Source organism: Arachis stenosperma, chromosome 4 (genome assembly GCF_014773155.1).
Source record: "Arachis stenosperma cultivar V10309 chromosome 4, arast.V10309.gnm1.PFL2, whole genome shotgun sequence".
NCBI lineage: Eukaryota > Viridiplantae > Streptophyta > Magnoliopsida > Fabales > Fabaceae > Arachis > Arachis stenosperma.
The window spans coordinates 5,246,327-5,262,189 of record NC_080380.1 but is presented as its reverse complement, the minus strand read 5'-3'; the positions used below and the strand labels follow the sequence as shown (position 1 = coordinate 5,262,189).

At 26.6% G+C, this 15,863-nt stretch overlaps 1 long non-coding RNA gene across 4 annotated transcripts; it reads left to right on the top strand.

The window, feature by feature from the left end:
- Positions 1-4,555: 4,555 nt before the first annotated feature.
- LOC130973996 (uncharacterized) lies at positions 4,556-14,741 on the top strand. Of its 4 annotated transcripts, none has more exons than XR_009084351.1 (7): positions 4,556-4,721; positions 4,812-4,882; positions 5,094-5,239; positions 5,411-5,565; positions 5,682-5,728; positions 5,932-5,991; positions 10,137-14,741. It is a non-coding gene; the product is annotated as an uncharacterized LOC130973996 (long non-coding RNA). The 4 variants fall into 4 exon arrangements; XR_009084352.1 differs by having other exon boundaries at positions 5,395-5,565; XR_009084350.1 differs by lacking the exon at positions 5,094-5,239.
- The last annotated feature ends 1,122 nt before the right edge of the window (positions 14,742-15,863 follow it).

Sequence of the window (15,863 nt, the reverse complement as noted above, 5' to 3'; positions counted from 1 at the left end):
CTATTTCTTTCCTTCCAACCAAACATAGCCTTAGAGTACACTACTTTCATAACTTTCACACTAATTTGTTACAAACACTGTAGCCAATTTTTTTAACTCGTCCTCTTCATAAAATGACAAATGCAACAAATTTTACTAGTGAGATAAAAATAATACAAAAAATAATAAGAAAATATGAATATATTTAAAAATTTAAAATTTAAAATATATTAAACAAGTTTTTAATAATTGAACTAAATATAAAAAATTATTAATGTAAAATATTTTTTTTCTACTTTAATGTGTTGGTAATACTATATAAAATTTATTTAACATGTGTCATAAGAACACATGATAAGTTTATTATTAATAAAAAATTTTAATTATTTTTATTTAATAAATACATAATAAATATATTAAAAACTTAAATCTTTTGTATTTTTAAAAAAAGACTTTCTTAATTTATTATCTTAACGTGTGTTCTTAGATAACATGTACTTTTAAGATATATGTTAGTTAAATTTTATTATATAATATATTTATTATTAGTATTAGCATCTTGTCACACCTTAGTATACATCAAATCACATTTTTATTTGTTATTTTTTATAAAATACAAAGAAGAATTATAACTCAAGTAATTAAAGAGGATATATAATTGTCGATGTTACATGAGAAAACATGTAAAGTAACTTATTAGAATAATTAGTGTGTGTTTGGATTTCAGTTTGCAAACGGAAGTTTGCATAAAAGTGATTTTGCAAACTTGCTTTTGATGAAAAGTAAATTTGTGTTATGTTTGGCAATCTTTATATCAAAATTGATTATAGTAAATAAATGTTGTTTGGATAATACTATTCAAAATCACTTTTAGGTGAAAAATGACTAAAATAGACATCAATTAAAATATTATTTTTTATATTATTCTATTATTTTACTTTAAATATTTGAATAAATCTTATTAATTCATTTTATAATAAAATTAATATTTACTTACTAAATTAAAATAACATATGCGCATTTCTATACATATGGAAATTATTTTTTTAAATAAAATAAAATAAAATTGAAGGGACCATATACTCTCGAAATCTCTACTAAGCTTTACTACTAATAAAACCAACTCACTTTATTTGTGGGGCTCTGGGCACAAGAATAATAATAACTAATTAATTATAGCTATATATATCTTACAAAGTAAAGATCTAAAGAAATTGTTTGCAAGCTCCATTTAGGTAATTATCCTTTATTTGTTAAAAATAAAAAAATGTGATGACTCAATAGGTTTAGCCAAACTTAACTAAAGTTCAACACAAAATCATGTCAATGCATTAAGTGGAAGATAGAGAATTATGACGGAGACTAGCTAGGGCCATGCATTATTGATGATAAATTTCTTCATATGATCTTTATTAATTGTGTACCAATCAGTCAATCACACAACAACTACTACTCCAAATCAAATACTATAAATCATATTAGAAAAAAGAAAAATGAATCGAATACAATTAAATTGACAGCTTGATTCATACCATCACCAACCCTAGTTTAGAAAAATTCGAGTAACGTTCAGCCTTATAATATAGTAAACTGTGATGCATTTATTCCATCTAAACATACACTTCGATTTTTATTTTTTATTTTTTAAACAGACTTGTTTATTCATTCTTCTTACTTGATCTTGCTGACACCATCACATACACCACAACATGTGATAAACAAATTCACAATTTTGCAAGATTTTTTCTTATGTATAAATACTTAGTGCAATTATTATTATTAAATTTTGATTACCAGAGTTTGATCCATTGCGAATCATGTCACGGAAATGTGCATTTGGTTGAGAAATAAAGTTTTGCAAGATCGATGTACACCTTTTTTCCTTTTGTCTCTTTTCATTGAAATTGTATGTGGGGTAGTTTGATTTTACTGAAAAATATTCATTGGTTATTGATGAAACTAGGCTGTTAATGAATTTTTTATGAAAATTTTAGGATAATTTAGGTGAAAAAAATAGTTTAAGGTTCAAAATTAGGTAGATATCTTAAAACTAATTTTTGTTACGCATCTATTTTAAATAATTTGATGTAAATCGAATCAATTTGATTCGATTTACATCATTTATATATAAATTAAATCAAATGAATCTGGTTCAATATATTGGATAATAAATTGAATTAAATTAATTTACTATTATATAGTAATAATATACATAGTAAATCAAATCAGTTTAATTTAATTTACTATTTATACAGTTTATTATCATTTTTTATTTTTAAGTTAATTATTTATTTATTCTCGTCTAAAATATAGGGTATAGAGTTTAGGGTTTAATTTAAAACATAAATGTTAATAAGAAAATATCTACTATTTAGATTCAAATAAAATATAAAAAAATTAAAACAAGTAAAAACAGAAATTCAAATTTTATGTTTTAGTTTGAATTTCAGAAAATCTACATTATTTTTACAAATTTATAAATTTAAAATGGAATAATAAATAATTTTTAAAAATTTGTTAAAAATTTATTCTCTAACTAAATAAATAATTTTTAATAAATAATTTTGTTTTTTTATTTTTTTACAGTATTCTCTAACTTGGCAGATCAAAAATTAATCTGTTGTGAATCGAAGATCTATTTAAAAATTTAATTGTTGATCAATAAATCGCTACATTCGACACTTACTTAAACAAATTAGTGAATTAATTGCTAAACCAACCCGCTAATAACTTAATTGTTAAATTCAATTGTAATAAATTAAGCTCCATATAAATTAGTTAAATAATAAGATACGAGTCTCCGTGAAAGACCATAACACAACACTCTATTGATGACTTGATGACAAAGTTTTTTTAATTTTGAACATGTAAATGTGTAATACAAGTAGTATAGCTTTCCAAAAAGAGATTATTATAGTGTATAGTCCATAACTATAAGATTAAAGAATGGTTAATTAATGAGAGATGAAAAGAAGAGAGGGCCCCCCATGAGACAATAGACATTAGAACCCACTAAACATTCACTCGGTTCCCCACAAGAGTCTGAGATTCCAAGTCAATACAATGACACAAATAAATAATGACACAATCTTCCCATATCAACCTATTTTTTTTGTGCTAGATACCCTAGGATAAACATAAAAAAAAATGTTGCCAACATGTGTTTTAAACATATATTTTAAAAATACTATAAAAATAATTATCAAAAGTTATTAAACAATTTTTTTAAATGTATTCTTGAAACATAAGATAGATAAATCTAAAAAAAAAAAACATAAATTATACGAAAACAGTTTAAAAATTAAAGAAAATTATTATATTATGTGATATTTTTATTTTTTATTTTTTCAATAAAAACGGTTGATGAAAAGCGAAAGAAAAATAAAAAATGGTTTTTATGCTATAAAAGATATAAGTTGTTAACAATTTTTTTTATAGGAATACATATTAAAGTTAATAATAAAAAATTTACATATAAAAATTACAAAACTTAAGTTTTAGATACATATATTGTGTATTTATTAAGAGAAAATATTGTAAAAATGATACTAATTAAATCCTAATAATAATAATAGTGATATTAATAAATGACTTTAAAACACACATGTTAACAAAATCTTATGTATATAATTTTTACTAATAAAATATGTTTCTAAAAGTATCATAATAAATAAAAAAACACTATATTAAATAACTAAGTTCTTACATTTTAATACATTAAATATATTTATAAAAATATAAAAAAAAGTTATCATTATATTTTTTAAATATACGACAAACTAAATCCGCATGTACCATAAAATAGCAGGCATCATTAGTCACATATATACTACTATGACTTTTTTTTGTTCAAATATAGAAATTTTTATTTGATTTCAGAAAGAAATAATTGCTCCAACTTGGACAAGATATCAAGAGAAGTGGGTAAATACCAAATGATTATATAAATAACATTCGAAAGAAGTGATAAGAAGAAGAAATAAACAAAAGAGAAGAATTAAAATTGAATAAAAAAGATAAATTAAAATAAAAATCGAAAGATAGATTAAAATTAAATAGAAAGAGATTATTTTTATTTTTTATTTAATTTTTTAATATAATAATAAGTAGATTCATTCAATCCAACTTGTTCACATTATAGTTTAAAAATGGAATAAAAAAAATTACTCAATTTTTTATCTAATCTCCTGTGCAATAAAAAATAATAGATTCACTTAACTTTACTTATTTCTACTATAATTTTATTACGCGAAATAAAAAAAACACACATTTAATTTTATTACTTTATATTGGCTATAATAATTTATAAGATATTTATAATTTTTTATTATATCAAAATAAAAAATACTATACTCAATAATATAAAATTTAATCTAATAATTAAATAAATAAAATGAAATTAAATATTTTAATATTAAAAATATAAATTAAGAATTATTAAATAATAATTAAACATTTTGTATTACTAAGATTTAAAGTAGGCGTTACAAGAGTGGGTGTTAGCTGTTAATTAATTAGTAGTGATGCTTTTCTATAAATATATAGTGTTAGCCCCCTGTTTCAATATACATATTACTCCATCTCTTTCTTCACTTTCACTTATTATTCTCTCCATTCTTGTTCTTGCTTTGAGATTCATTCACTAATTAACAAACAAGAACATGGAGTGGTTGGTGTCAATGCCAAAGGTGGAGTTGCATGCTCATCTCAATGGATCCATTAGAGACTCCACACTCCTGGATGTATATGAAGAAAATTTCATGTCCTAAGCTGTTCATCATTATCCTTTTATTTTATTTTTTTATTATTATCTATATTCATTTATTTTGCAGAGAACTCACAAAGGCCTTAGGTGAAAAGGGTGTTATAAATTTCTCTCAAGTGGAGCATATCATCATGAAGTGTATGTATATATATAATTAATTAATAACCTTTTTTTATATTATTATTATTGTTTATCTTTTTGGCTCCTAAAAGACAAGCACAACCTCTTTATGTTCCTACTTGATTTTGATTCTTGATGCATTGTGTGTAAGCCTTTTAGCTCAATTTTGTTAACAAGAGCATCCATAGTGAGAGAAAATTTTAACATAGTCTAGTAATATTGAATATAGGATATATGTGATTGGCTTTGAAGCTCAAGTTAGAATATTATCACATGTATTGATCGAGAGTGCATACTCTGTTGAGCGGGTTGAGGAAGTTTTAAGTACACTGCTGCCTATGCTTCCTGAGATACAGTATTTTCGTTTCAATCCTGGTACTTTTTTTTTTTTTTCCATTGAGGAATTTGAAAAATATTTCTTTTTCTCTTCAGCTATTTCTATTTGAATCAAGTTGCTACATATTTCTTTTTACTGTTGAAGTGTAGCTTTCTTCTCCTTATTTGATAGTGAAGTATCATTATATTCTCAGAAGCTTTGTCTTGCAGTTGATGAACGTTGTGATATGGAACTTGATGAGACGGATCCAACTGTCTGGCATTTGAAAATCTCTCTGAGAGATTGATTCTGCCTTTCCAGCATGAAGAGAAGCTTTTCGAGAATATAAGATCTAAAGTATCCAAGACAGGGGAATCAAATGAAGGTATTGTGGTTGACTTGCTTTCTATCATGCGAGGTTTCACTATTTGTACTGATCTCTCGTTTCAGAAATTAAGATTCTTTTCACTTTTCTCGGCTGTTTGGTTATCTTTGTTGAAGGTTTTGGAAGATGAACAAGAAATAAGTTCCTACATGTTCGATGGATGGTATGTGATTACATATTGTACAGATCTGTCTTTCCATCATCTTGGTGTTTTAGAGATTTATAATAGAATCTATGTTTTACTGCTTAAGAAGTTTGGTTATAGTATGATTTTATGATAATATATTGCTATCAATGCATGTGAGATATGGTCCGGTTTATTTTACTCAAACCTTTCTTTATGATAATATATGATTCATTGTTCAGGGAGGGTGCTAGTATCCATCTTGCTTTGGAACATGCTCTCGCCTCGCATAGGAGATTACGGTACGTGTGCCATCTCCCTCACATACAATAACTCTTTCGCCTGAAAAAAGGATCAGAAAAAAAAAAAAAAAAAACGCTCTTTCTTATGAATTACAACGGATGTCCTATTCTGAGGATTTTCAGGGTTGTAGAGGATGTGCATCGTATATTCTTTACTCCATGAGACAGGGATGTAGTATGTATCGTTTTTTCCTTTGTGGTCATTATGGTACTTGCGTCGTTGCAGTATCACCGAAGACACTTCTGTTAGCAGATACATCTAATACAAAAAAAACACCTCCATAACCACAAAAAGATACAGACCATTGCAAAAAAGATACCTCTAAAATTAAAAAGATACCTCCATTAATATTGTTTATTCTAATGGTATAACTAAAATATATTAAAATATTAATAATAAAATTAAAAGTAAATATTAAAAATAAAATTAAACAAAAATTATATTTACTATCCTGTAAATATTTTTTAAATAAAAATTACATTATACACTTTTAAAATTTATTTTTTTAAGGTTAATTTTATGATGCCTATTAATTATTGTCTAATTTACTTTTTGTGATAAGTTTTGAATTTTTAAAAATAATTTATTTTTATATCTTTTAAATTAAATATTAATTTTTAACCTTTTTTAATAAATAGGTATTACTTTTTAGGCACTATAATATTCACCTTTCTTTAATCTATAACTATCCATTATGTTAACTTTTATGAGTTGTTAAAGTGTTATTAAAAGCTTTTAAATATTTAGATGTATAAAAATAATAATTTTTTATTAACGTACATATTAAGTAATTTTATTGTTCTATTAATAACAAATTTAAGACATAAAACATTAACAAATTTTGTTCAAATTATCAAAAATTAATGTTAATAATTCTAAAAAGTAATATCAAAATATATTAATTTTAACTAATATAATAAAAATAGTATATCATTGTAAATTTTTAACTAATAATTATAAATTTAAGTTATAATTTAATATAATATTTTAGAATAAAAAATTATTATTTTTTGTATTTGACTGCTATTATATAAATTTTGCAAAGATGTACACATTTTTTCTTTTTTTTTTTCTTTTGTCTCTTTTCATTGAAATTGTATGTGAGGTAGTCTGATTTTATTGAAAAATATTTATTGGTTATTGAAACTAGACTGTTAATGAATTTTGGACGAAAATTTTAGGATAATTTAGGTGAAAAATAGTTTAAAGTTTAAAATTACGTATATATCTTAAACCAATTTTTGTTAATCTATTCTACATAATTTGATGTAAATCAAATCAATTTAATTATTTGATTTACGTTATTTATATGTAAATTAAACCAAATGAATTTGGTTCAGTATGCTAAGTAGTAAATTGAATCAAATTGATTTACTATTATACAATAATAATATACATAGTAAATCGAATTAAGTTAATTCGATTGACTATTTATACAGTTTATTGATATTTTTTATTTTTAAATTAATTATTTATTTATTCTTGTTTAAGGTATAGGGTATAAAGTTTAGGGTTTAACTTTAAAACATAAATATCAATAAAAAATATCTCCTATTTAGATTCAAACAAAATATATAAAAAAGTTAAATATAAATGTCAATAAAAAATTTCTCCTATTTAAATTCAAATAAAATATAAAAAATTAAAACGAATAAGAACAAAAATTTAAATTTTGTGTTTTAATTCAAATTTCAGAAAATCTATATTTTTATAAATTTATAATTTTAAAATGGAATAATAAATTATTTTTAAAAATTTGTTAAAAATCATTTTTGAACTTATTAACATCTAAAGAATTATTATCGAAATTTTAATGTTAAAAAAATTATAATAAAGTATAGTATTTTAAGGTGACATAAGAGTTAAAATTTAATTTTTTTTAAAAAAATACAAAATAGCAGATAGTTAATTATACAATATGAAATTATCACTATATATATACAATATATAATTTATAAAATAATTAAAATATTTTACTAATTAAATTATTATTTTATAAATATTATACTAATTAAAATATTTAGATTTAGATATATGTTTCACTATCACTTTTTGTCAACGCTTTTCAAAAGTAAGTTAACTTTTTTTAAAAATTTAATTATTCTATAAATTTTAAAAAATTTTAATTAAATTTTTATATTTTATCATCGTCAACCGGCCACTAAAAAAGGTGTGTTGTTAGTCTCTATCGTTTTAATTTTTTTTCTCTGGACCTATAGCTAGTTGTTTTAGCTTACTACATATATATACCCGTTATTAATGACATCAACATCACATAATCCCTTCAGTTATATGCCGTCATGATTTCTATATTAATAGTAAATAACATTTTTATATAAATATATATGTTTTAGCTAGCTATGGCCTAGCCGTATGTGAAATGGTCACAAGATTATTATTATTATAGTTATTTAGATAGAATGACTTATGCATATAGTAGGATACATCATGGTGCCCCCTAATTTAATAAAAACTTAGTTAAACTTCTTATACATTCTCCCTAATATTAATCAATAACTTTTTCCTCACTGAATGTGATGGACATTTAGCATTAGTTGAAGTCTTAATCGTATAAATTTTTATTATCTGTCAAATGAATATGTCATAATATAATATAACAATGATAGATAAATAATAATAATAATCATCAATCAAGTATTACATAATATAATCTTATGCATGTTATTTAATTTAGAGGATTAATAAATTATCGAACAGATATGTGATACGCACTGCATATATATATATATATATATATATATTATATATATATATATAATATTATATATATATCTGATGTGCATTCACACCATATTGTATATCACTAGCTAGAAGGAAGACACTACTAGACGGGGACTCATAAACGGAAAAACCTTGACAACCCTGGCCTTTATTAAATACCAACTGATGACAATGGATTAGACTCAAATATAATTATTGTTTTATAATGAATAAATAAGGATTCTTTTGTTACATTATCAATCAATTGATAATATTTTCCTAGCTACCACAACTAATTAAAGGGAATCGTGTCATTATTTTCATATATGATATGATTTTGCAAACAGGTTTATATTAGGCTTAGGAGAAATTAATCATTTTCTTCATATCACCCTATCCCAAGGAATAAAAGAGAAAATTAAAGTTGTTTTAGTTTTTTTTTTTTAATTTAATTTTTTATGATATTTTTTAATCTGATAAGTGATCAAAAATTAACTCGTTACAATTTTAAAAAATTATCTTTGTCTAATAAATTGATGTATATACAAAACAAAATTATTCAAATTTTCAATACTTATTTAACCATATAAATTAACTAACTACTGAATGGATGCAACCAAATTGGTTAAAGTTGTTTTTCTTCTAAGAGAAGAAATTAAAGTAAGATTAATATATTTAGTTACATGAATAAAATACATTATTGAATACGTGTAATATAAATTAATAAACAATATATTTTTATCCTCTCGTTTCTTTTTCTAGAAAAGCAATTCATTGGCAAAACATATGCTCATGTCAAAAATTTCTCCTGAAAATTGTATGAATTTCATCTTGTAATGAAAATTAAAGAAGTACTTGCTTGTTTTGTTGAACAATTATTATGCTATTATGATTACTAGAAAGTATAAAGAATTAATTTTAAAATTTATGATTTAAAATAAAAAATTTATTATTTAAAATTTAAAATTTAAAATAAATAATAAAATAATTTTTTTATTTTGGCTAAAAAAAATTAGCTCTTTAGTATTACTTATCGTTAGAGAATGTTATTTTCAATTTTATTAGATTAACTTATATATAGCATTCTTCTTCGTTGTTAATTTTCCTTAAAGATGAGTAAAATTAATTATTTTTTATCAGAATTTAATTATTAATTTAATTTTTTAGTCGATTAATTTAATGATAAATTTTTAACTTATATTTTTAAATATTATTAATTAATTATTGTATAATTGTGGCAAAGCTTTTTATGCTAGTGTGCGTGTGTTCTAAACCGCGCGCGATTTAGGACCCACACACCTATTTTTCATCAATATCACACTAATTCACTCACCCCATTCCAGTGATCATTACCTCATTCCAACATTGTATGCTTCTTTACTTTTGCATTTACTTGTCTTCTTATCCTGTTTTCTATTTTCAGGATGTTTGTCATAAGCAAAAACGGAAGCGGAAAAAAGAACACGCAGCACCAATTGATCTACCAACTGAAGGTAGCAACTCAGAAGTCGTCATACCCCCTTGCTCATCTTAGCATGCACCGAGGACGATACAAACTTTTAAGTGTGGGGAGGTCGTCCGACCAGTCGGTGTTTTTGGGTGACAAATTTCTAATTCCAACACTTTTGCATTTCATTTTGTTTAGATCTTTTAGGATTCTTTGCTGCATTTTCTTATTTTGCATATATATATATATATAATAAGTTTAGTTAAAATAATAAAATTTTTCAAGAAAAACATTCTTTATAGGGCATTGACATTCCAATTGATTTGAGTGAAAACTTTTCATAGAACTTGCTTCAACTATATATTGTGGATCATGTTTTTGAACTAAAAACACAAGCTTGTGAGATTTGAGCCTAATTGCGTGGTTACATCTTATAACCACTTATTTTCCTTCTTGTGTGCATTATTTTCTTCCTATGATTGTAATCTTTGATTTGTTTGATTCTTTATGTCCATTATTTTGTGTATACATACATTTATATGATTAAGGCCATCATTTTATTAGCTCACTTACCCAAATAAGCCTACCTTTTATCAACCTTTGTTAGCCAACTTTGACCTACGATTAACCCACTTTGTTCTCTAAGTTAGCACATTACAAGCCTTAAAGCAAAAAACAATAAATGTCCTTAATTTGGATCTTTGATTAGCTTAGACTAGTGAGTGTATATATCATCCAAGTGTGGGAAAACATGGGACATTGGTTGAGGTAAAAGGGTGTTTTTGTATTTTGATAAAAATATTGGGAATTGGATATATACCCATGTATTAATTAAATGTTTAGACCTTATGTATTAATTAAATGTTTAGATCTTATACATTGATGTTTTTGTATATAGTTTAGTTTGAAAGAAAGAAAAATGAGAAAAATAAAAGAAAAAAAAGAAATAAGTGTGGAAAAAAATATAGAAAAAGAAAGAAAAAGAAAAGCAAAAAAAAGGGGACAAAATGCCCCAAAGTAAAGTTCAATAAGAATCAATGCATATGGGTTGTGATAAAAAAGAGAATGCATGAGTACGTGAAAAAGTGAGGATTATGGGTAGTTAGGGTTAGCTTTGAAATTGTATAGGTTGTTATAGGTTAGGTGGGAAGTTTAGATTAATCAAAGATTCGAATTCAAGCCCACTTGACCATATGCATCCTACCTTGACCCTAGCCCCATTACAACCTTATGAATAAGACCTCATGATATTTGTATGCATGCATGAAATAATTGTCGATTATTAGATAAAAAACAAATCTTGAAAAGCATGATTAGGGGAGAATTGAGTGAATCAACTCCATACACTTGAGTGACTAGAGCGGATACACATCCGGTAAAGATTCGATTGCTCAAATACATGTTTTCACCTATGATCATCACTTTTCTTGCAAGTTTGTAAAAATCTTTAATAACTCAATTCATTTGTGGATTTGATTTAATTGCTATTACTTTAGCCCTTATGCTTATATATGTTCTCTTGGAAGTTAATTTATTTTGACCAAATAGTTGCATTCATTTAGATAGATTGCTTTAGATAGATTGCATTTAATTAGTTTGCATTGAATAAATGTTGATACCCTTTGATTATTTCTTGATTCTAGCATGAGGACATGCTTGGTTTAAGTGTGAGGAGTTTAATAAACCCTATTTTTAGAGTTTATTTTGTGCTTGATTTAGAAAATTTTATCAACTTTTCTCATATTTATTCAATGAAATGGCATGGTTGATATATTATAATAATCAATATATTATAATATATGAAAGTTGATATATTATAATAATCAATATATTTTTATCCTCTCGTTTCTTTTTCTAGAAAAGCAATTCATTGGCAAAACATATGCTCATGTCAAAAATTTCTCCTGAAAATTGTATGAATTTCATCTTGTAATGAAAATTAAAGAAGTACTTGCTTGTTTTGTTGAACAATTATTATGCTATTATGATTACTAGAAAGTATAAAGAATTAATTTTAAAATTTATGATTTAAAATTTAAAATTTAAAATAAATAATAAAATATTTTTTTTTATTTTGGCTAAAAAATTAGCTCTTTAGTATTACTTATCGTTAGAGAATGTTATTTACAATTTTATTAGATTAACTTATATATAGCATTCTTCTTCGCTGTTAATTTTTCTTAAAACCAAAAAATCAAAGATGAGTAAAATTAATTATTTTTTATTAGAATTTAATTATTAATTTAATTTTTTAGTCGATTAATTTAATAATAAATTTTTAACTTATATTTTTAAATATTATTAATTAATTATTGACTAAAAAAATTAAATTTGACTAGTCTTTTAATATTTTTCTTTTCTTAATTATAACGTACATGGTCAAGTAACCATAAGGAAAATTAAATTATAAAGAACAAAGTACGTACAGTTCAAAGGTTTCACAAGTGATTAATTTCTTGAGATTCTATATAAGGAAACAACCCATGTGATAATTTAATTTAATTTCTTGAGTTTCTATTCTCTTGCTTGATTTTTCTTTGAAATTTTTTCGATGGTCGAGAGTTTTTTACGATGGCCTAACAAGTGGTATCAGAATTGATGGCCCGTGGAGAGCTCTCAACTACCGGAGAAATTTTGGGGATGAATCAATAAGTTAATGGATCTCTCGTCTTATAAATTTCTTATTCTTTCTTGCTTTTTTTGATGTGAGACTAAGTTCATGCACTCCTCACACTTGCAATATTAACAATCTCCTCCTCACATCCAACTCAAAACCTTAAGGTCGTAAGTTAATGGGTCTCTCATCTAATAAACCCTTTACTCTTCCTTGTTTTCTTTGATGTGGGACTAACTTCATGCACTCCTCACACTTGCAACATTAACAAAGCTTGGCCTATATATATTGTCCCAGTTCATCCCTTCTTCTCCACTATGAGTGCTATACCCTTCTTTTCCACTACAGCCATTGTATCAAACTAAAGTGAGGGACGTTTAGAAAGAAACACTGACTAGTTGAATTATTAGAGATAATACATAAACCATATATAAGCCAAGAAGCGGAGATGATTTTGAAAGTATGCAGTTGGTTGGTGTTAATGACATTTATGGTATTAGGGAGCAAGAAAAGCTTGTGCTTCTCCCAAGAAACTTGCATTTTACGGTGTGGCAAACTCAGCAACATAAGCCATCCATTTCGATTGAAAGGCGACCCAAAGAACTGCGGGATCATCATGTACGAGCTAGAATGTGAGAAGAATGTTGACAAAGTGGAACGCCCTTCTCACATGGCAACATCCTTCACACATTCTAGCTCGTACATGATGATCCCGCAGTTCTTTAGTTCGCCTTTCAATCGAAATGGATGGCTTATGTTGTTGAGTTTACCACACCGTGAAATGCAAGTTTCTTGGGAGAAGCACAAGCTTTTCTTGCTCCATAATACCATAAACATCATCAACACCAACCAACTGCATGCTTTCGAAATCATCTCCGCTTCTTGGCTTATATATGGTTTGTGTACTATCTCTAATAATTCAACTAGTCAGTGTTTTTTTCTAAACATGCCTCACTTTAGTTTAATGCAATGGTTGTAGTGGAGAAGAAGGGTATAACACTCATAGTGGAGCAGTGGGGATGAACTTGGACAATATATATAAGCCAAGCTTTGTTAATGTTGCAAGTGTGAGGAATGCATGAAGTTAGTCCCACATCAAAGAAATCAAGTAAAATTGAGGAGTTTATAAGATGAGAGACTAATAAACCATTATTTTATGATTTATATTGTGTTTAATTGAGTGGTTTTTATCAAGTTTTTACCCACTTATTCATATGATTAGCATGATATTACAATTCCTTTCCAAAATTATTCCATGATTGAAAACTTGCTTCCAAGAAATCTTTTAATTATGTATTTTAATTCTCCTTTATACCATTCGATGCCGTGATCCATGTGTTAAGTGTTTCAGGCTTCATAGGGAAGGAATGGCTTAGAGAATGGAGAGGAAGCTTGCAAAAATGGAAGGAACACAAGAAACTAAGGAGATGACCAGCGAACACTGACGCGAGCGCGTGAAATGAAGAAATCACAGCGACGCGAACGCGTACCTAACGCAAACGCGTGGATTGAAGTCTGCAAGAATGACGCGAACGCGTGGACGACGCGAACGCGTGACAAGGAAATTCACTAAATGACGCAAACGCGTGGATGATGCGTATGCGTGACCTGCGCGATCTGCAAAAATAACAGAATACGCTGGGGCGATTTCGGGCCGTATTTTGACCCAATTTTTGGCCCAGAAACACAGACTAAAGCTAGGGAACGTGCAGAAACTCAACACGCATCCACACACATTCAGATACATCGATATTATGATTACTTTTAGTTTTAGATCTGAATCTAGATTAGCTTTACATTAGTAGTTATGCTTTTGCTTTGGATTTTGAAGAGTCATTACCTCCATGAAGACATCACTTTAGTCTGTTTCCTTATTCCCTTACTTTTATTAGTTTTTCATTGACCCTATTCAAATAAGTATGTTGCATTTTGAATTTATTAATATATAGAGTTACTTTTACTTTTAATTAATTTTAAAACTTTATATTTTATTTAATTTAATTTATTATGTCTTCTTATATTTTTATAAATATTGAATCCATGTCAATGGAGTAGATTTTCTACCTGACATGGGGGTTGATTAAGAGGAGACACTTGAGTTGGAATGCTCAAGTGCTTAGTTAAATTGAACATTGTTGGCTAATTCTATATCTACTAACGCTAGACCTTCCTAAGGGAAAGGACTAGGATCTGCGGATAAGAATCAGTCCAATCACTTGACTTTCCCTTACTCAGTAAGGGTTAACTAAGTGAAAACAACAACCGCTTTACATTACGCTTGAGAAGATTCCAAGGATAGAACTTCCAATTAATCATTCCCCCAGTCAAGGCCTTTTAATATTAATAATAATTCTTAGTTATTGCTTTAATTTACAATTATTTTAACTATTCATTATCCAATTCAAACCTTCTGGAAAATTTCTAATTAATAAATTAGCACTCTTTCCTGCAACTCGTTGGGAGATGACCTGGGACTCATACTTCCAGTATTTTTAATTTTAATTTTTGTGACAACCCTTTTTAAATTGAGAAGGCGGATCTTAGCTGGTTGAGGACTATACTTGCAACGCATTTCGTTTATTAATTTCTTAACTGGTCAATTTTCACTGACCATCAAATTTTGGCGCCGTTGCCGGGGAGTTGCAATAGTGTGCTAGATTATTAATTATTGTACATATTTTTATTTTTATTTTGTTACCATGAGCTATATGTCTTTCTTCTTGAATGACGCATTCATTGTCGGATCCGAGCTTAGCCGCTTTTGATCCTAAAATTGAAAGAACTCTTTCACGTATTAGGCGAGATCGACGTCGGTTAGCCTCTGAGGGTGGTGAAGTGATTGTTATCGATTCACCAGTCTCATCTGAGGGCGAATCTGAACCGCCATTTGAGAGCGAGACAAGCTCCTTTACTACTGATTCAGTTAATTCGCATGCAGGTAACATGGCAGCACCTAGGAGGATTACTCTCCAGGAGGCAGGAGCCCCAGATTTTACCCTGAAGTCGTATCAAGTGCATCACCCAACTCTGGCTGCAGATTTTGAACTTTACTGCACTAATCAACTTGATGCCCAAGTTTCATGGCTTGC